Source organism: Schistocerca cancellata, chromosome 7 (genome assembly GCF_023864275.1).
Source record: "Schistocerca cancellata isolate TAMUIC-IGC-003103 chromosome 7, iqSchCanc2.1, whole genome shotgun sequence".
Lineage (NCBI taxonomy): Eukaryota > Metazoa > Arthropoda > Insecta > Orthoptera > Acrididae > Schistocerca > Schistocerca cancellata.
In genome coordinates, this window is record NC_064632.1 from 348,562,021 (window position 1) to 348,585,896 (window position 23,876).

At 41.2% G+C, this 23,876-nt stretch overlaps 1 pseudogene; it reads left to right on the forward strand.

Annotated features, from left to right (window-relative positions):
* The first annotated feature begins 10,217 nt into the window (after positions 1 to 10,217).
* LOC126093050 (5S ribosomal RNA) lies at positions 10,218 to 10,335 on the forward strand (annotated as a pseudogene).
* The last annotated feature ends 13,541 nt before the right edge of the window (positions 10,336 to 23,876 follow it).

A 23,876-nucleotide genomic window follows, 5' to 3' on the forward strand; every position in this document is an offset into this window, starting at 1 on the left:
CACGTGAGGCCTCCCTGGATTGTCTGACAAACAAGTTCCAGGTACCGTCTTTGGCTGACACTCTCACTGAGCCACATGCTGTCGCCTGTCCTGTTTCAGAGGAAACCACTCAGCCTGCAAGATCCTCTCAATTGCAGAGGGTGGGATTACTGGTAGTTGACAGTTCCAACGTTAAGCGTGTTATGAGGCCCCCTAGAGACTTGTCTAACAGGAATGGTAAGAAAACTAATGTGCAATCCATGTTCATATCTAGTGGAGTCATTCCAGATGTGGACAGAGTCCTCCCGGATTCCATGAAGAGCACAGGGTGCAGCCATCTGCAGGTGGTTGCTGACATCGGTACCAATGATGTGTGTCACTTTGGATCAGAAGAGATTCCCTCTTGTTTCGTGCTGCTAACAGAAATGGTAAAGGCTGCCAGTCTTGCTTGCAAGACGAAAGCAGAGATGACCATTTGCAGCACAGTCGACAGGACCGATTGTGGACCTTTGGTACAGAGCCGAGTGAAGGGTCTGAATCAGAGGCGACGGTTGTGCGACCGTGTAGGCTGCAGATTCCTCGACTTGCGAAAAAGGCTGGTTGGGTTTCGAGTTCCGCTAAATAGGTCAGGTGTGCACTATAAGCAGGAGGCGGCTACACGGGTAGCAGGGTCTGTGTGGTGTGGACTGTGCGGTTTCTTAGGTTAGAGGGTCTCGGGAAAACACAAGAAGGCCTTCAAGGGCTGCAGGCTTAACACACGAAGAACGTAGATACAAGAACCATTGGTGTAACAGTTGTAAGTTGTCGTAGCTGTGTTTTGAAAGTACCACAGCTCCAAGTGCTAATAGAAAGCACTGATGCTCAAATCGTTATAGGCATTGAAAGCTGGCTAACGCTGGATATAAGCTCAGCCGAAATTTTCGCGATGAACCTAACGGTGCTCCGCAACGATAGGCTAAACATGGTGGCGGTGGCGTGTTTGTTGCTGTCAGAAGTAGTTTAACTTGTCGGGAAGTTGAAGTACACACTTTGTGTGAGTTATTATGGACAGATGTCATCGTTGGCAACCGGAATAAAATAATAATTGGATCCTTTTACCGACTTCCCAATTCAGATGATACAGTTGCTGAAAGGTTCAAAGAAAATTGAGTTTGATATCAAACACGTACCCGACTCCTACAATAATAGTTGGTGGTGAATTTAGTTTACCCTCGATACGTTGGCGAAAATACATGTTCAGTTCCGGAGATACCCATAAAATATCATCCGAAATTGTGCTAAACACATTCTCTGAAATTATTTGTAGCACTTGGTTCATGAGCGCACGCGAATAGCACACGGTTGTGAAAACACACTTGATCTCTTAGCAACAAATAATCCTGAGTTAATAACGAGTATCAAAACTGATTCAGGAATTAGTGAACACAGGATTGTCGAAGCGAGATTGAATATTGTAATCCCCAAATCCTCGATGTGCCTTACATTCAGAGAAATAGTATCGTCAGCAACTGAGTGATTTATACCAAATAAACTAACAAACGTCGGAGCTGATCCTCCTTGGTACACAAAACGGGTTAGAACACTATTGCAGAAACAACGAAACGAACATGCCAACTTTAAACAGACGCAAAATCCCCAAAATTGGCAATCTTTTACGGAAACTCGAAACTTAATGCGGATGCTTATACAGTTTCCAGAACGAAACTTTGTGTCCAAACCTGGCAGTAAATCCAAATAGATTCTGGTCGTATGTGAAGTATGTTAGCGTCAAGAAACAGTCAATGCCTTCTCTGCACGATAGCCATGGAGATACTATCGAAAACAGTGCTGCCAAAGCAGAGTCACTAAACACAGCCTTCCGAAATGACTTCACAAAAGAAGACTAAGTAAATATTCAGAATTCGAAGCGAGAACAGCTGCCAACATGAGTAACGTAGAAGTAAATAGCTTTGGAGTAGTGAAGCAACTTAAATCACTTAATAAAAGCAAGTCTTCTGGTCCAGACTGCATACTAATTAGGTTCTTTTCGAAGTATGCTGATTCATTAGCTCCATACTCAACAATCATATACAGCCGTTCGCTCGACGAAAGATCGATACCCAAAGATTGGAAAGCTGCACAGGTCACACCAATATTCAAGAAAGGTAGTAGGAATAATCCACTAAATTACATGACCATATCGTTAACGTCGATATGCTGCAGGGTTTTGGAACATATATTTTGTTCGAACATTATGAATTACCCTGAAGAAAACGATCTATTGACACACAGTCAACATGGGTTTAGAACACATCGTTCCTGTGAAATACAACTAGCTCTTTATTCACATGAAGTTTTGAGTGCTACTGACAAAGGATTTCACATCGATTCCGTATTTCTGGAACTCCAGAATGCTTTTGACATGGTATCACACAAGCGGCTCATAGTAGAATTGTGTGCTTATGGAATATCATCTCAGTTATGTGACTGGATTTGTGATTTCCTGTCAGAGAGGTCACAGTTCGTAGTAACTGACAGAAAGTCATCAAGTAAAACAGAAGTGATTTCTGGCGTTCCCCAATGCAGTTTTGTAGGCCCTCTGCTGTTCCTTATCTATATATACGATTTGGGAGACAATCTGAGCAGCCATTTCCGGTTGTTTGCAGATGCTGTCGTTTATCGACTAATAAAGTCATCAGAAGATCGTAACAAACTGCAAAACGATTTAGAAAAGATATCTGAATGGTGCGAAAAGTGGCAGTTGACTCTAAATAACGAAAAGTGTGAGGTCATCCACATGAATGCTAAAAGTAACTCGTTAAACTTTGGTTACATGAGATATCAGTCTAATCTAAAAGCAGTAAATTCAACTAAATACCTAAGTATTACAATTATGAACAACTTAAATTGGAAAGAACACATAGAAAATATTATGGAGAAGATTATTATACTGTAGGTCATCCAGCAACATTATATAAGCTAATATGTTATTCTAAAAAATGGTATGGGCTTATAAATTGCAAAGTATTGCAACATTATATAAGCCAACACGTTATTCTAAAAAATGGTATGGGCTTATAAATTGTAAAGTATTGGCACTGAGAGGATTATACCATCCAGTTTTGCAAGTGTGAATAAGGATTGATAAAAATAAGGAACTGTTGTTTCCTTTATATGTAAAATGTGGACAAGAGGAAATAAGTAAATTTAATCACAATAATAATAAAAGAAGTTTTATTGGACAACTGATGAAGTAAATAAAGCTGTACAAAAAGTATGTAAAATTCTAGATACTTACAAAGTGTAACATACTGGTTAAAAATTACATGAAGGACATAGTGAAAATAAAATTAGAAACCAGGTCATCAAATTTTGAAAGCAATTTGATATATATCAATGAAGGGAAAGAAAAGTTGGATACTAAGTTAGATCTTGACAAAAACAAACAAAAAAAATCCAAGAAAAAATATGTTGCTAAGATACGTCTACATTCATTATGGGGAAAATTTCTACAACGAAAAAATAACAGTAAAACTGGATGTAAGACAGGTTTACAGAAATTTTATGAGATACTATTGAATGAGTGATTAGATGATATAGAAGTAAATGTTATTATAGACCGTTTGGTACAGAAAAAATGCAATTTCGACGATTTTATGTGGGAATTAACACAGCTACAAATATCCTTATAACAGCATTCACTACATCAACTGCAAAGCTTGGGTTGAATGATGTGTTAGATAAACTAGGGGAAATTGTTACATTTTTCAATAAGGACAGTGTAGTATACATTGATGATGTTAAAACATGGTAGAAAAATGGTGTTTGTTAAGTGAAAGGACAAATGACTTGGAAGATAGTAAATGGATTACAAACTGGGCTTCAACAAGACCTGAAAGTTGTTATTTCGCGAAAAATGGTAATGAAGGTAGAAGGTTTCACTTTAAATTTTAAGAATATGCAAAAGTTGAATGGTGACTCTCTGATAAGATTAATTGAGGCTGAATTGGAAGAAAAGATACAATTAGAGTACAACCAAATAACAAGGGATGTAAATACTAAAAATTTAATCAACAAGCAAGTTAAGAAAGAATTCTCATTTCATATGATAAAAGAATAGTTCTAGAAAATTTTGATACAGTACCATATGATTTTAAATTTCAGTAATAGATTTTTATTCTATATAAATGGAATACTTACAAAGAAGATCAACAAAGCTAGCATTAGTAATTTGTTTAAAAAGATTATGAAGCTACAAATACACCTTTTTAATAACATTACCACCAGTGAATACTTCAGTACTAAACAGATGAAATACACTCCTGGAAACGGAAAAAAGAACACATTGACACCGGTGTGTCAGACCCACCATACTTGCTCCGGACACTGCGAGAGGGCTGTACAAGCAATGATCACACGCACGGCACAGCGGACACACCAGGAACCGCGGTGTTGCCCGTCGAATGGCGCTAGCTGCGCAGCATTTGTGCACCGCCGCCGTCAGTGTCAGCCAGTTTGCCGTGGCATACGGAGCTCCATCGCAGTCTTTAACACTGGTAGCATGCCGCGACAGCGTGGACGTGAACCGTACGTGCAGTTGACGGACTTTGAGCGAGGGCGTATAGTGGGCATGCGGGAGGCCGGGTGGACGTACCACCAAATTGCTCAACACGTGGGGCGTGAGGTCTCCACAGTACATCGATGTAGTCGCCAGTGGTCGGCGGAAGGTGCACGTGCCCGTCGACCTGGGACCGGACCGCAGCGACGCACGGATGCACGCCAAGACCATAGGATCCTACGCAGTGCCGTAGGGGACTGCACCGCCACTTCCCAGCAAATTAGGGACACTGTTGCTCCTGGGGTATCGGCGAGGACCATTCGCAACCGTCTCCATAAAGCTGGGCTACGGTCCCGCACACCGTTAGGCCGTCTTCCGCTCGCGCCCCAACATCGTGCAGCCCGCCTCCAGTGGTGTCGCGACAGGCGTGAATGGAGGGACGAATGGAGACGTGTCGTCTTCAGCGATGAGAGTCGCTTCTGCCTTGGTGCCAATGATGGTCGTATGCGTGTTTGGCGCCGTGCAGGTGAGCGCCACAATCAGGACTGCATACGACCGAGGCACACAGGGCCAACACACGGCATCATGGTGTGGGGAGCGATCTCCTACACTGGCCGTACACCACTGGTGATCGTCGAGGGGACACTGAATAGTGCACGGTACATCCAAACCGTCATCGAACCCATCGTTCTACCATTCCTAGACCGGCAAGGGAACTTGCTGTTCCAACAGGACAATGCACGTCCGCATGTATCCCGTGCCACCCAACGTGCTCTAGAAGGTGTAAGTCAACTACCCTGGCCAGCAAGATCTCCGGATCTGTCCCCCATTGAGCATGTTGGGGACTGGATGAAGCATCGTCTCACGCGGTCTGCACATCCAGCACGAACGCTGGTCCAACTGAGGCGCCAGGTGGAAATGGCATGGCAAGCCGTTCCACAGGACTACATCCCGCATCTCTACGATCGTCTCCATGGGAGAATAGCAGCCTGCATTGCTGCGAAAGGTGGATATACACTGTACTAGTGCCGACATTGTGCATACTCTGTTGCCTGTGTCTATGTGCCTGTGGTTCTGTCAGTGTGATCATGTGATGTATCTGACCCCAGGAATGTGTCAATAAAGTTTCCCCTTCCTGGGACAATGAATTCACGGTGTTCTTATTTCAATTTTTAGGAGTGTATGTTTGGACTAAATAATGAATTTAAAATTTTTTGCCAAACAAGTACTAGACAATAAATTCTGGTTGGACTTTTCAATTTTTTGAAGATGGTATTATTAACATGATATATAAATGGAATGGAGAAACATAAAAATAATGACAATGAATTTCTAGATGTGGAATGTTTACTTTGATTTGTTCCCAGTAATCTTCTACAAGATGGCCATCCCCACTGAATTTGGTTTAATATATTAGCGTTAACTAAAACCCAAACATAGATCATCAATTTTAATTTATTTTTTAGAGTCAATATTTAATTAATTTTATATTCGATTCATTGTTACATGGCTATGTAACACAACATTTGATACACCAAAATTGTCTTTTAAATAATTCTGGTGCTCTCGAAATGCACATTGATTTCAACTAAAATTTTATTTCATTTACTGTTTAGTGCACTCAAAATTCGCTTAAATTTTCATGTGTAGAAGTAAGTGGCTATGTTGAGTGCACTAGACATGTCGTAATGGACAACTGTTTTCATGAATTAATTAAATTAATGGAACTGTATCATATTGTACAACTATATATTGATATAATTAATTTAATTAATGCATAATAAAGGTTGTGCATTAGAAACATGCTTAGTGCATTCAGTGCACCCACTTACTATTCCCAATAGAATTTCAGGTTTACTGATAAATGATTTTTCAAATATTGATTGTCTCCTGAATCTGAATATACAGTATGAGTATGCATACACAACCATGAAAACTGTCCCACTGCACAACTAGAAGCTTTAAGCAAAAGGCTAAGACATGATCACGCAACTCATTGCTTTATGAATCTGTTCTTTCATGCATTACCTTTGAAATAAGTAGTCTGATTTCTCTTTCCATTGTGCAGGATTTATTTTAGTGTATGCCATGTCATACCTTAAAGACGTTTTTCGACTCAGATAATGTTAAAAACGTTTTCTTTTGGATTAACACCTACTACTCCGTTTATCACTGAAATATGAGGGCTTGCTTCTCAGTACCTATGACAGTCGTCACAGCTTTTTGTAACACACGCAAACAACTTCCAATGTTTATGAACTCATTGCATGCAACGTTTTCCACAACTTTTATAATTACTGGCAACAATAAGATAAGCTGACAGTGTGCCCATTAGGTTCAATATCCATTTTTATAAAAAAAAAACTGTACGTGTGAAGATAGTTAATGATTGAACACTAGAAAGTTCTGTCCAAGACGTTTCATTGTTTTTCATCTCATTAATCGTAATTTCAAGTCCATCCTAAATTAACAGCTGTCTTTTTACCTGGCAGGTAATCCGTCATCATGTGAAGCTGGATCCGACTTTCGAAAAGCATCGTTTTTTCAGAGATCTTCATAGATACATTATAGTTATAAAGTTCTCTGTACAATGAACTACTCTTCAGAAATTCGCGAGGAAAACAATAATACCACGACTTCCAAGAAAACGTAAGAGTTGTTGATGGGTACGATGTAGTAATGGAGGAAATTGCGGAAAGTTTTAACCTTGTAAATAAATATTTCCTTATTTGCGGGAAAAACTACAATCACAACTGTGAATAGCTCTCCAAGCGTTCTACAGAAACCCCTAATGACATTTTTTGTGAGGATAATATTTACATTTAATAGAAATGGCTCTGAGCACTATGCGACTCAACTTCTGAGGTCATCAGTCGCCTAGAACTTAGAACTAATTAAACCTAACTAACCTAAGGACATCACACACATCCATGCCTGAGGCAGGATTCGAACCTGCGACCGTAGCGGTCACGCGGTTCGAGACTGAAGCGCCTTTAACATTTAATAGAAATATGTTTCGTAGGTACAGCGAGGCTGTGATCTTGTTCGCAGGGATTCTGGTTCATCAGGTACATGAGACTAATCTTTCTTCACATAATGAATACAATCAGCAGAGCCTTCGCTGATCTATATTTTATTTTGTCTGCTAGCCCAAAGCGACATGGATACTTCACGGTCTGGTAGCATTCTCCTGTGTTTTCTGTAACCATTCTGTACTCCTTACCTTGTACCTACCTCCAATGTCCATCTTGGAGGTTAATCTGAAGAAATTTGCAGCAGAGATGCATACTTGTTAAATGTAGGGAAATACTGGGTCTTGTTTCATCTTTTATTGTGTCCTTCAGTTACAGTGTAGTGATGAGTATAGGAATATAATTCAGGTATGCGCAGTACATAGTAGTGAAACTAACACATAATTATCCTTAGAATAAAATGTCCCAGAGAATCAGAGTATAGTTTATGAAGTCCAGTGGCGCCTTGATTCAAGAACAGTGTTACTTGTTGCTTCTAGTCATCTTTAAAGTTTCGAAGAATGGCGAAATAGGAGTAAGACATATTCACAATCTGTAAAGAGAGAAATGTATTTTATTAGATATTTATTCCACAAATTTTCTAGCATTCATGTATTTCCCTAAATAAAAAATAGCTACAAGTAGTTGCTACATAAATGTATATCATGCTTGATCAACAGTCTATTATTAATGCATTGACCTGAACTAAGTGTATTGCACAGTACATATGCAACTTTAAAATGGTCTGATATGGTTTAGTGTTTGTTTAGTGGAACAATGTGTTCGAAAATAATCTTAAGGAGGGTAGGACGTCAAATGGGCCGACTTGGAGCTGGAGAGGCATCACACGACATTTTAATTTCCAGTGTCTATACTTTCATAAATAAATTCATAAGACTTCGTCAGCATCACCAGGAAGGATTCAGGATTCACACTCATTTCAGTGGAAGTTCGAAAACATAACAAAATAATTTTTTTTACATGTGAAATTTCTTAATTTTTCACTTACTGCCTTTGTTTCTATGGGTACACTTTTATTCATAAATTAGAGAGATTCTTCAATGAATTTTGCACAGCATACATACCCTACTTACAGGTGTATGAAACTCTATAATTTATTTAATTTATGAAAAAACGAATGAGCTGTTATATTTTAAACTTCATGTTCAGAAAAAACGCAATTTTTACCACAGTTTTTAATAGATATGGAAAATTCTAGAGTTTCATACACCTTTAAGTATGGTTTGTATGCTGTGCAAAATTCATCGAAGAATCTGTCTTACTCATGAAGAAAAATGTACCTATAGCAACAAATGCTGCCATTAGTAAGTGAAAAAAATGATGAAATTTCACTTGTAAAGAACATTAATTCGTTATGTTTTCGAACTTCCACTGCTATGAGTGTAAATTCCGAATCATTCCTGGTCATACTGACAAAGTTTTATGAATTTATTTGTAAAAGTATAGACAGTGGAAATTAAAATGTCCTGTAGTGCCTCTCCTGCTCCAAGTCGGCCTGTTTCACGTCCTACCCCGCTTAATATGATGAGGGGCGTGTTTTGAAGATTTGATCCAATCTTTCACATGCAAAACTGGAAACAGAGTTAACATTTTGTTCTATAAATATTTCATACTACTTTTAATATAACAGCAGTTTGAATATCGACCACTTACTTCATTTGAACTTCTCTCTCATTGTAGCTTCAAAACTGTTAGGTGATCTCACAGCTTCTGTTCATATTGATATCTAATGAACATATTTCCTTTACTTAAGGAAAACTACTTGCTTTTTTTGTAATTTGTATCAGCATTATAACCAGTAATGACATAGGAGCATTAAATGAAAATGATAGAGAAGGTTGACAACACCTGCGTTTTTTTTTTTACTAGAATAAATGTTAAGGGGACGAAAAGAAAATTTATGATCTTTTAGATGAGGATCAAGTTGGCATTATGAAATATAAGAGCATATTAAGCTTGATAATGGGGGCAAAAGTTAAGAAAAGTGAAGACAGTTTCATGAGGTTAAGTGTAAGAAGAAAGAAATAGAACTAAAGTTATACAACACACTTGCCATGTTGAAGGCTGCTGGACCAGAGAAATTAGGAACCAGATGCAAGGCATATGTCAACAACACTAACAATACAAGAGGGCTCATCATTATCTAATTTAAACGAGTAATTCCTATTGTTATACTACAACCGGTTTTATTAGAAACTGATTTTATCCAAATCTGAGGAATTCTCATTCTAGTTTCCTCAAACAGATAACCAGTTCCTGCTTTACAGGCACCAGCAGCGACATAGAGGACGTGTAGTCGTAAACTACATGTGTGTGTATCGCTGCATTTTTAAGGTCTGATTTTGGTTACAAAGTATAAACCGATTACTTGTTGAACTGAATTAAAAGGCAGGCAAGACATAATTTTATAGTTAATTCAGATACCGAAGCCACTTGTTCCTACCAACGGTCGAAGAGACTTTACTTCACGAATTTCGGCTTACTAATTAGGTAACAACTGTCAAGCACATTCAAAGTGACTGTGTGAACCTTCGAGATTCCGATATACAGGGTGAAGGAAATTGGCGCACTCAGACTTCACGGCGCGATTCCTCACATACTAGCAATACGCAAATATCTCCCACAAAACTTCGTCTTGCGAAAATTTAGGGCAGTAAATGGACGTTAAGGGAAACGGCCTTGCCGCAGTGGTAACACCGGTTCCCGTCAGATCACCGAAGTTAAGCGCTGTCGGGCTGGGCTAGCACTTGGATGGGTGACCATCTGGTCTGCCGAGCGCTGTTGGCAAGCTGGGTGTACTCAACTCTTCTGAGGAAAACTGAGGAGCTACTTGATTGAGAAGTTGCGGCTCCGGTCTCGTAAACTGATATACGGTCGGGAGAGCAGTGAGTTGACCACATGTCCCTCCATATCCGCATCCAGTGACTGGTGTCGGGTGAGGATGACACGGAAGCCGGTCAGTACCGTTGGGTCTTCCTGGGCTGTTCGGATGTAGCTTAGTTTTTAGATGGACGTTACGGATTAGCAGACTGACAGGACTGTAATCACATATACGTAAAGTAGCTCTGTCAGAGGGTTGCAGTAGTGCCGTGAAGTTAATGCAGTGGACAGTGTTTTAAGTTAGCATGCACGAGGTCGAGGGTTCTATACAAGGTCAGGCTTATATCTTTTTATTTGCGGAAAGTATCTGGGGGGTGCTAGCGTCTTAATCATCATAGAGCCATTATAGTGAGCTTTCAATAAAGCAGTTGCAGCTACGTACTACAAACACGGAAATCGAAATATGAGTACATTCGTCTTCTTAGGTGAGCTTTTACAGAAACATTTGGTATGTCATGATTGTGAAGTGCGTCTCACCACTACATCTAGTAGATCCTAAACTTGTTATTTCTGTACCCGAACAGACCCAACGATTAATACCAACAATTATTCTTGCCACATTCTCATCCATTACATTTTGTTAGGACCTTACGTCACCAGTCGCGCTAGCAACGTGCTTTGCAAATAATTTCGATGGGGATTGGGGGAGAGCACACAGAAAACAGTTGTGGAATCTAGGATATGCAGTGGCGCGAAACAATTCGCATCCACGACAAGCAAAAGGTTTCTTTAAAAGTTGACCAATGGAAATGATTGTACTTCCATTTTTGTGTTTGTGTGAGGTAACTGCAAATGTTTTTTACAAGACCCACTGTAATCACTGTATGTCGATTAAAACGCAAGATACCGCACCACGCAGGCTACTTTTAGCAAATAAAAACAGATGAGCCTGGTCCCAGCACCGACCCCTTGACCCCCTGCACGTTAACCCAAAACACTATCCATTGAACCAACTGCACAGTATTAAGGGCTTTCCTGACGTAGGTAGTTACCGTATGTGTGATTAGTGTTGCCAGATAGCCATTTACTGCCCTAAATATGCGCAGGATGACATTTTATGAGAAACATTTTTTGTTTTCCAGTATGTGAGGAACGACACTGCGAAGTCCAAGTGCATGAATTTTTCTTCACACTGTATTCCAATTTCACAGAGAATCTGAGCCTATTACTAGGCATAACAATTCATACAAACTTCTGTATCGGGCAAAAGTAAACTTTATAATTAAGTAATAAATAATAGTGCACAAGTAATTAATAATAGTGCAACTTATTTTGATACGTCACTGTCATAGAGGAAGCCTGGAGTTAATGGACACAACAAATCATGTCATCACCAAATCAATGGTTGCACAGCAGTACAGCAAATGCTGTTTGACCACCTAAATATCAGTGTTAACTAAGCACAGTGGGCACATTACCATTCACCCCCTTAATAGAGACCAATGGCGGCTTTGAAACGCTGTAGATGGTGTGCTATTCTGTCTTGTGGCCTTCCTTTGCTTTGCTTACATAAGTCATGGCAAGGAAGTGGTGTGTGTGTTTAGAGTCAGTTGTATGGAATCAGCGCAGTAAGATGAGTCCACGTGGAGGTGTGACACAATGATGCTATTGTTTTTGGACGGGTGTGTGACCACATCAGAACTGAAGTTGTCCAGTTTGTTGGTTTCAAGCGGTACAACATATGAGCAATGAATGATGTAACGTTCGCAGCCTTGTCCACAAGGCGTAAGCAGTGGTGGTGAAAAAAATCCTAACCGATAGGATCCAGAGACGATCGTCACGTCTTGTGAGAGACAATCGGTTTCCAACCAAACAGGAAGTGCTGTTGTCAGTGAATGTCTGCCCATCTCAATCAACTTTCAAACGAATATTGCGTGGGAAAGTGCATGCTGTGGACTTTTGGACTAGATTACCTCGTCGAAAGCCACTGATCTTAGCAGCGCATAAGCCTGGTTCATTGCAAAACAGGGAATAAGTCGTTCTGAGTGGCAAACTGAAGTAAGCAAATTTGAGTTTCTCTCTGTCTTATATGTTGAACAGAGGGCATGTTTTGTTAGCAGACAGCTTTATATAATGGAAACCATTTGCCTGCCTCTGTCCATGGCTGTTGGTATCCTATGATACGAATCTGTGGTACGAATACAGATTTCTGTAAGTCTTCTTTCTCCAATGATGTCATGCAATAGTGTCAAAATTCTTCCTCACATATGCCCTCCATCCCTCTGACAACTCAGTAGAAGTGTCTCACTATGCTATGGATAGAATCCAAGATGGTGGGCCTAGTCGTTTCCCAAAATTTAAACTAGCGGTAAATTAAAAAATCCCTGTTTAAAACGGCAGAATATTCTAAAGATCCTTCTTAGGTTAAAGCTGGAACTGTCTACATGATTGCCAGGCCACTTGCGCTAAGTTTAGACTAAAAGAGCTCTCTTGCCCTAGCTTTAAAATGACGTACAATTCCCAAAGAATACAATAGCGGGAAATTCTAAACAGCTCCAACCCCAGTTGCCTTATGTTTAAAATTGTGACAAATTGAAACATCCACTTGTGCTAGACGTAAATCCAAACAATTGAATGACATACTGTGTTTAGTTTTTGAACAGTTCGTGCTGTGTGTGTGTGTAGTAGAGCATGATAGGAAAGTTAGTTATTTAAAACTTTTGTAGAACGCAGCTGGTGTGGGTGCCTGCATATGTAACAGTTGCCACTTACATTGTGTAAACAATTTCCAGCATCCCACATTTCCCCTGCCGCAGTTGTGTGTAGAAGAATAGCAAAGGGACGTATATTTATTTACACAAATATACCAGCAACTTATTTGTCTACATAATCACGAACTGACGTAGAGTCGGTAGCAGCAGGGCTACTACCATCCGTTGAGCGAGCAGTGAAGCCGCCACCGCCCGAGCAGGCCGACCGCATCACGCGTTCCTGCTCTGAGCAGATTCCCGCTCACCGCAGAGGCTCCTGGCACTACACTCATGCAGATGTCACTATAGCCCGCTGTTGGGTCCGGTGCTGTGAGGCGGTACCACAGATTCAGCTCCATCGACTGGTTGAAACGCGTGCCATATGCACAAGCTGACTTACTCTTAGTCACGGTCCATCACTCTAAGTTTAGATCTAGGGAACTGCTTTCCGTTATAATACAGATGAATTTCTAATGCAACACGATTATACACTTAACCTTGCTCCAGTTTTAGAATTGGACAGCAGCATACCCAGACGTGGTGCATACTATTGAGCTGAAGGCCAACTATTTCCCAACGGAAAATGACGTAAGAGTTTATAAAGATCTGTGGCTGTTACCTTTGTATAGCTGTACGAGTGAGGAAAATTATTGTAAATAATTAAGACTATGGCCGTGTAACTATTCCTTTTGCAGAATTTGCGGTCTGTGTTGGTGCTCGGAGAATTTGCCTTTTAGATAGGAGTTAAATGTCCCTGCATAATAATATTGCTAAGGCGTGCCCCACCCGACAGGCTGTGTATGGTATATTCTAACGGAATTTGGCATCTTTACTGATTAAGAATTTTTACAGGCAAAGCCACATTCAGAATGTGGTTCAGCAACTGTGATTTTCCATGGTTATCATTCTGACGTAATAGAATCAAGAACAATAATCGCTCAGCTTTATCAAAACAACAAATAATATATACATATTGTTCATGACAGACGGCATTATTATTGTATAACTAACACAGATTTTAGCTGCAGGTCGGCGCTGATGCTAACGAAAATGTAATAATTATAGTTACGCAATGTGTCAGTATGTATGATAACCTCAAAGAGTTGTAGAATCATCGTCAGCGAAATGATACATCATGTGCAAACACTCGTATATTCCAAAATGCATTCTAGGGCACTTACAGTACTATAATGGCGTTTCATTAAATTTGCAATGAACGTTCTTGAAAAAAAGATGGAAAATTACGATTGTGACGATCCAGACGAAGGTTTTTACATCTACAGCCATGTAAATATGACACGATAAGAACATACATAGCACCCACATCCTTCAACAACAGGGTACATTTCAAATGAACTTTACTATAACTGTCTTAGTTGAAATTATTTTCAGGCACAACTCACATAAAGTTTTATGGAAATAATTATTTATATGAAGATTTATGTGACTAATACTAATGAGTGTAAATTTTGACAAGGTAAAAAATTTCAGCTTCTTCTCTTCGCATAATTGTCGACTGAATCACCGACAGTAAAATTATAAAAATTGGAAATGAAGACATACATCTAGTTTACAGGAAGACTAAATCGTAATAACATTAGTTCCACTGTAAGGTGGTTTTTGACTCATTTAAATTAACAGTTGTGATTACCAATTTTCATTGTTCAAGGTCGATGACGCTCAATTCTGATTTTTGCTGGAGGACAGAAGATGGTAATATGCTGGGCTCAATGAAGGATAACTTGGATGTAAGAACACCGGGTATCTACAGGATTCCCTCTGAGTGTAGAAAATAATATATTGGACAGAATGTTGCATCACACAACACATCTCTGAACGTGTGAGAAGCGTTCGCCTCGGCCAAAAGGAAAAATCTGCGGTAGTAGAGCAAAGCCTCAGTGAAGAACACACGTTTCAATTTGAAGAAACCAAGAGGCTGTGGAGAGTGAAAGATATCTGGAACTCAGTGGAGATAATGGTCATTGATAACCTAGTCAACCGGGATAGTGGCTTCCAACTGAGCACCAAGTGCAGGACGCACCGAGACTTGACGTCAGGACATGGCGCCCGCGGCATCCCCCCCCCCTCCTCCCCCCCCTCCCGCCCACCCGCCGAGGATGCGGAGAAGTCCGCGGCCAGCGGCTATAACGATCCGGACGTGACGTGAGCCCGAGACTTCGCCTGAAGATGGCAAGTAAGAAACTAGCTGAAACGTGGCCAGAGAACATCGCATTGACACGGCTGTCAGCCCGAGAAGATTTTATCATCGAGATTCAACGAGAAGCCTGCATTCTCATATGTGGACAGTTTTGTTAACTGTCAGTTCGGGGCATAGACTGGCCACAATCTTCTTTAACGCAAACCCGTATCTATAACGAATTTAGATATTACATTTAACAGCTGAAGTTTCGCCACGAGCCACATACGTTGTCGCAAAATTAGAGACATTTTCTCTATATTTTTCCAGTAGGTTTGAGGCAGTTTCTGCTGATTACTGACGAACTGTCTTCTTTCAACGTCTGTTAGTATCGATATTACTGCTCGTTAACACCACCTTAACTTTAGCAAATGAACTGAAAACTACAGGCGGCCAAACAATCAAGTGTGTAACAGGTAATCAGAAATTACGCTCCAGGCTAGAGGTCGACAATGGTCAACTGTTGGATGAAGCTGAGGCAAGCTGAATCAGAGAATTTGTCTCTTAGTCCTTTCATTCCATGATCATAGATATACATATTGTTGTTGTTGTTGTGGTCTTCAGTCCTGAGACTGGTTTGATGCAGCTCTCCATGCTACTCTATCCTGTGCAAGCTTCTTCATCTCCCAGTATCTACTGCAACCTACATCCTTCTGAATCTGCTTAGTGTATTCATCTCTTGGTCTCCCTCTACGATTTTTACCCTCCACACTGCCCTCCAATGCTAAATTTGTGATCCCTTGATGCCTCAAAACATGTCCTACCAACCGATCCCTTCTTCTAGTCAAGTTGTGCCACAAACTTCTCTTCTCTCCAATCCTATTCAATACCTCCTCATTAGTTACGTGATCTACCCACCTTATCTTCAGCATTCTTCTGTAGCACCACATTTCGAAAGCTTCTATTCTCTTCTTGTCCAAACTAGTTATCGTCCATGTTTCACTTCCATACATGGCTACACTCCATACAAATACTTTCAGAAACGACTTCCTGACACTTAAATCTATACTCGATGTTAACAAATTCCTCTTCTTGAGAAACGCTTTCCTTGCCATTGCCAGTCTACATTTTATATCCTCTCTACTTCGACCATCATCGGTTATTTTACTCCCTAAATAGCAAAACTCCTTTACTACTTTAAGTGTCTCATTTCCTAATCTAATTCCCTCAGCATCACCCGACTTAATTTGACTACATTCCATTATCCTCGTTTTGCTTTTGTTGATGTTCATCTTATATCCTCCTTTCAATACATATTGATAATACCAAATCTGAGAGTTCTCTCTATAAAGCTATACAGTATCATTGGAGTTACAGAGGAAAAGCAGAGAGGTTTAAAAAATTGCAGTGAAATTTGGTGTGTGTATGCCCTATACTGTGTACGACAATTCCATTTTTGGTTGTCGCAGTCACCCCTACAGGTGATGTCCGTCTTCACACCCCTTCGTGTTTGACGTGTTATAGCATAGGATTACTGCCTTTGGTACAAGACTCGAACGATGCTACAACGATTGGCGGGTGTACATAGATTAGAGTAACGATAGTCTAAAACGGATACATGCAATCACAGAACTCCCGCTCGCCTTTGTTACCCACTATGTCAGTATCACGCCAGTGATGTGAAGAGCATTAGTTATGTATAGATGAAAAATGGCGCATAAATTAAAGTGGAAAGCTGTGTCAAACCAGAGAAAGATCAAAATCACAAACAGGTTTTCGCGACCGGTATTTTTCTTATTGCTGACATTCGACTTATGGGCATAAGGCCGTCGTTCAAGGTATTATTCTCTGCCTAACGTTTCATCTTCCAATGCGGGAGATATCACCAGACGTCATAACAACTCAGAAAGCTACCACAGACTCAAACAAGCTCAACAAGCCGAACTGATTGCATGTACTTGCGCGATGGGCTCTTTGTGACGTCATCAGGCCGCTGCCGATGATCGTGGGGAGTTTGTCGTGGAGAACAGTTGGCGCTGTTTGTTTTATGTAGCGCTAATGACACTAGCTTGACTAATTTCAATCCTTCTTGTTTTCTTTTGAAATTGTTTTCATGCTTTTCAATTTCTATGGCCCCTCTGTTCATCACACCATGGTAATTGTTAGCTCTTGCTAAAATAAGAATGTCAGAGAAACATATTTGGAAGTTTCCTGGTCGTAGTGTATGCTTTGCTACTGTTGATTTACCTGTCTTGCCCAGGTGACAACCGCTCTAGTGTTCCTAAAGGAGAGTGCTAATGCTTCTACTTGTAGTTCCTGTAACACTTGATCGCTACCAAGGGCAGGCGTAGAATTTTTACAAGGGTATATAAAACCCCTTAAACATATGAAACCCAGATAAACATAGAAAATAGATTCATTAGCACACACCATAAGGAATAGAAGAGCAGTTGTTGCCTGGACAAGTTGAATAAATCAGCAATAGCAGATCATACACTAGAAGCAGAAAACCACCAAATTCGTTTCTCTCACACTGTGGTCTCAGTAAGATCTAATAATTGCAAAGGTAGGATATACATAAAGTTCATACAAATTCAAAAGCACCAGGGCAATTTCAAAAGAAAAGAAGACGGATTGAAGTTAGACAAGTTGTGGATCACAGTGATGAATACGAAAAACAGAGCCAACTCTTGCTCGATTACAACATCAACAGCATGTTTCGGCGCGACTGTGCGATGTTAGGCTGTGGTCACAGTGGCTCCGATGTCGGGCGATTCCGCCGACGACCGATATCGGCTGAAGACGGCCGATCTTTCCGCATCAGTAGGCCACTAGGTGAGGGATCACACCTTAGGCGATCTCATAGCCCGATCCTACAGCCTTCGGACCGCAAACGGTGAACTTCAACTTTTTTTGCTATGGTCAAATGGATCGATGTTTTCACACACGAAATATAGGGCGTGAGAAACTGATACGTTTACTCAAAGAAAGACTGAGTTTCTTGCACTCTAACGATAAGAAATTCATAATCGATAATAACAGATGAGAATCTATGCAGTGAAATCGCAAGTTTACTGGAAACCATAACCTGGTAAAAATCTTTGTTGGAAATTTTAGGTGTAAATTACAAACTCAAAAAGTATTTTTTTCAAGTGAGAAGGCTGGCGTATTTACGCTTATAGTTACTGTAGTGAATTATTTTTAGGGCTGCGGTAGGTTGGCATTAGTGTCTACAAATTATTATTACAGCTTAGAAGGGTGGTGATTCTGTTACGTGAAGTGGTTTCTAAAGGCGGTGCGCGATAGCTATGTACTCGTATTTCCACTTTTCAGTGCTTTAGGTGTTCGGGATACCTTATGCTGAATTTATGCTTATCTTTGATACGTATGCTGAATGACTGTCATTAAACGTTAATTGACGTACGTCTGCAAAACTTTAAGCAAATACAGAGTGTTTGTAACTTAATTTTCAAGGTCACCCCGAATTTCGAGTACATAACAGAACGCTTATCTCGTCATGTCATGTACTCGTGAAACTTGTTTGGTTATGCCGATAACTTGAAGTACAGTATTCGCCTGGTATTTTCGGGACAGATATAGCTCATTCACATGCATCCTGGGTTTTTTAATAGAAAAAGCCGCAATGAAGTACTAGTCTGCAAGGACACAGGCGTCACATGCGTCATGGCATCCATCCCACCCTAACAGGTTAAAATCTAACCTACTTTATACACAGAATTGGTACCAACCCTTCGTATCCTAAGCTCTCGAACCAGCCATAAACTGACGAAGGGAATCGGACGTCCTCTGACCGCGCTTTCGGCCGATGTTACCTGCTAACCTTTGGCAATCGCGTCTGACGATCGTTGTCTTTCTGTGTCGTTAAAGACTCTGAATATGTCTTCAGTATTGACAGACGAAACGCTAGGCAGGGAATTATTCCTTGGATCACACCCTTACGTTTGTAAATGAGATATCAGCAAAGAGCAAAATAAGAGTGCTGCGTAATAAGATGAAAGAACACCAATAGCAGTATGATTTGCTGAGAAAGAACAGTACAGAAGGTTGGTCAATGAGCTACAGGTCAAGTTGAATTCGTTACTTATGTTAGAGCCTGTGAAACGAAGAAACTGAAGTGGGATGTGAACTAAGCCGTTTATCTTTCGCACCTAGTACACTTGCAAGCAGCTTGGGCAGGAACCAAGTTGTTCATTAGAATTTTTGTGAGGAATCGCTTAAAAATCGCTCAAGAATGCAATTCTGGCCCCAATACTAGATTGCTTTCCGCTTATTAGAAGCGTGTTTCGAATTTAATATCCCATCGATATCAGCATCATTACAGATCGCACTGACATGGGTACAAAGCACCAGTCAACTAGGTGAAGGAACCATACCAGCATTCGTCCGAAATTATGCAGTTCCGTGCAAGGTTTTGAGGGATGGGAAGGATCCACTATGGTTTAATAGCCATGTTAGAAAAGCGCTACGTTAACAAAGAGCACTTCATCTCATTCAAGAGAAGAAAAAGCCTAGCAGACAAACAGAAGCTGCACGAAGTGAAAGTGAGCGTAAGGAGAGCAATGAGAGAATCGTTCAATGATTTGGTAAGTTAGACGTTCTAAACCGACCTGAGTAAAAACCCTACGAGATTTTGGTCGTACGTAAAATCAGTAAGTGGGTCAGAATCATCTATTCACCGGCACCGAAACGGATGATAACACAGAGAAGGCCGAAATACTGAATTCGGACTTCCGAATTTGTTTCACCGCTGAATACCGTAACACTGTCCCTCCTCTCAATCGTCGTGCGAACGTCGAAATGGCAGAAATTGAGATAACCGATCGCGGAACTGAAAAGCAGGTACAATCGCTTAGTAGTGGAGAGGTGCAGGACCAGATGAGATACCTATAAGAGTCTATAAAGATTAGGAGAAAGAACTTGCTCCCCTTCTAGCATTAATTTATCTTAAATCGCTTGAGGAAGGAAAGGTACCTAACGACTGAAAAAAAGCACAGGTCATTCCTGTTTTTAAGAGAGGCCTTAAGACAGACCCGCACTATTATAGACCTACAGGGTGTTTCAAAAATGACCGGTATATTTGAAACGGCAATAAAAACTAAGCGAGCAGCGATAGAAATACACCGTTTGTTGCAATATGCTTGGGACAACAGTACATTTTCAGGCGGACAAACTTCCGAAATTACAGTAGTTACAATTTTCAACAACAGATGGCGCTGTCGTCTGGGAAACTCTATAGTACGATATTTTCCACATATTCACCATGCGTAGCAATAATATGGCGTAGTCTCTGAATGAAATTACCCGAAACCTTTGACAACGTGTCAGGCGGAATGGCTTCACATGCAGATGAGATGTACTGCTTCAGCTGTTCAATTGTTTCTCGATTCTGGCGGTACACCTGGTCTTTCAAGTGTCTCCACAGAAAGAAGTCACAGGGGTTCATGTATGGCGAATAGGGAGGCCAATCCACGCCACCTCCTGTATGTTTCGGATAGCCCAAAGCAATCACACGATCATCGAAATATTCATTCAGGAAATTAAAGACGTCGGCCGTGCGATGTGGCCGGGCACCATCTTGCATAAACCACGAGGTGTTCGCAGTGTCGTCTAAGGCAGTTTGTACCGCCACAAATTCACGAAGAATATCCAGATAGCGTGATGCAGTAATCGTTTCGGATCTGAAAAATGGGCCAATGATTCCTTTGGAAGAAATGGCGGCCCAGACCAGTACTTTTTGAGGATGCAGGGACGATGGGACTGCAACATGGGGCTTTTCGGTTCCCCATATGCGCCAGTTCTGTTTATTGACGAAGCCGTCCAGGTAAAAATAAGCTTCGTCAGTAAACCAAATGCTACCCACATGCACATCGCCGTCATCAATCCTGTGCACTATATCGTTACCGAATGTCTCTCGTGCAGCAATGGTAGCGGCGCTGAGGGGTTGCCGCATTTGCATTTTGTATGGATAGAGGTGTAAACTCTGGCGCATGAGACGATATGTGGACGTTGGCGTCATTTGGACCACAGCTGCAACACGGCGAACGGAAACCCGAGGCCGCTGTTGGATCACCTGCTGCACTAGCTGCGCGTTGCCCTCTGTGGTTGCCGTACGCGGTCGCCCTACCTTTCCAGCACGTTCATCCGTCACGTTCCCAGTCCGTTGAAATTTTTCAAACAGATCCTTTATTGTATCGCTTTTCGGTCCTTTGGTTACATTAAACCTCCGTTGAAAACTACGTCTTGTTGCAACAACACTGTGTTCTAGGCGGTGGAATTCCAACACCAGAAAAATCCTCTGTTCTAAGGAATAAACCATGTTGTCTACAGCACACTTGCACGTTGTGAACAGCACACGCTTACAGCAGAAAGACGACGTACAGAATGGCGCACCCACAGACTGCGTTGTCTTCTATATCTTTCACATCACTTGCAGCGCCATCTGTTGTTGAAAATTGTAACTACTGTAATTTCGAAAGTTTGTCCGCCTGAAAATGTACTGTTGTCCCAAGCATATTGAAACAAACGGTGTATTTCTATCGCTGCTCGTTTAGTTTTTATTGCCGTTTCAAATATACCGGTCATTTTTGAAACACCCTGTATATCGTTGACGTCAATCTGTTGTAGGATTACGGAACATGTTTTTATGCTCAAGGATTATGACGTATATGGAAAATGAACATCTCATCTATAAGAAACGACATGGATTCCGCAAACAGAGATCCTCCGAAACTCAGCTCGCTCTGTTCCTCCGTGAGATCCACAGCGCAGTGGACAACGGCGCTCAGGCTGATGCCTATGTTCCTTGATTTCAGTAAGGTATTTGACACCGTTCCGCATTGCTGTTTAATGAAAAAAGTACGAGCGTACGGAGTATCGGAGCAGATTTGTGATTTTATTCACGACTTTCTTGCACATAGAACTCAACACGTCGCTCTTAACGGAACTGAATCGATTAATGTAAAGATAATACCCGGAAGGGTGATAGGACCGTAGATGTTTACAATACATATAAACGACCTAGTAGAAAGCGTCGGATGCACTTTAACGATATTCGCAGGTGATGCAGTTATCTACACCAAAGCAGCAGGAAGGGTAGTAAGAATTTGCAGAACGACCTACAGAGGACTGATGAACGGTGCAAGCTCTGGCAGTCGGCCCTGAACGTAAATAAATGTAACGTCTTGCGCTTACATTGGAAAAGAAATACACTACTGTACAGCTACACAACTGATGACAAACAGCTGGAGACAGCGTTTGCCGTAAAATATCTAGGCGTAACTATCTAGAGCGACCTTAAGTGGAATGACCATATAAAACAGATAATGGGAAAAGCAGATACCAGACCCAGATTCATCGGAAGAATCTTAAGGAAATGTAACTCATCCACGAAAGAAGTGGCTTACAAAGCGAGTGTTCGCCCGATTCTTGAGTATTGTTCATCTATCTGGGATCCCTATCAGGTCGGACTGAAAGAGGCGATACAGAAGATTCAACGAAGAGCGATGCGTTTCGTCACGGGATCGTTTAGCTGGCGAGAGAGCGTTACGGAGATGCTAAACAAACTCCACTGGCACACGTTACAAGAGAGGCGTTGTGCATCACGGAGAGATTTACTATTGAAATTTCGGGACAGCACTTTTCAGGTGGAGTCAGACAACATGTTACTTCCGATCATTCTTCCCATGCAGTATTCGCGCGTGGAACAGGGTTGGAGGGATCATACAGTGGTACCTAAAGTACCCTCCGCCACACACCAATAGGTGGATTGCGGAGTATGATCTAGAAGTAGATGAAATTGATAGGAAGCCTTGTGGAAAAGTCCGACGGCCATGCGGCGCTTGTACGTGCGTCTCTAGCAGAGCAGTGCTGTACTACCAGCCTGATCTTATTTTAAGATATATGTCTAAAGAAATCAGAACCGCGTTAAACCATCATGACGTCCATGTTCTGTCCTCTGCCATGTTTTCAGTGCTGCTACTGAACGAACCCCTCAGCTGCAATTCCTCATGTGCACCACGCACCTTTGCACTTTACTGTGTATATCAATTTCGTCATACGTAGTTTTGGATATTTATCTTTCTCCTCCATCGTCATGTTTGAATTTCAGAGTTGTATTTGATGCATTCCTTTATGTATGATGTCCTCCTGCAGCATAACTGTCAGCCGTACAAGGCCAGAAACTTACTACATTAGTACGAGGTGCGCTTACTTTGATGTCTTTGTCACCAAATTCGTCTGATTAGAACCCGATGGCACGTCAGGTTCCGCAATTTACAGCGATTTCATAAACATTTAGTACCACATATCTAAGGGTTTGCGCAATCCATGCCATGCAGAATCGGCCCTGTATCGGGTGTAAAAGGTGGGCCAACGCGCTACTAAGCAGCTGGTTATGACGTTTCAGCTCATCAGTGCCGATACTCGTCAAATACAAACGTTGATCTCCACTGCCAGTTACTCAGGCACGCCTTGAGGTTGCTCAACTGCTTTCAAAGTAACTTGACCATTGTACAAAGTAATGTTTGTGCGGAAGCGTCCTGCAGTTTTTAAAATTCATTATCTCGCTAGTCCACACAGATCTAGTTCAAAAGGATCAGCGA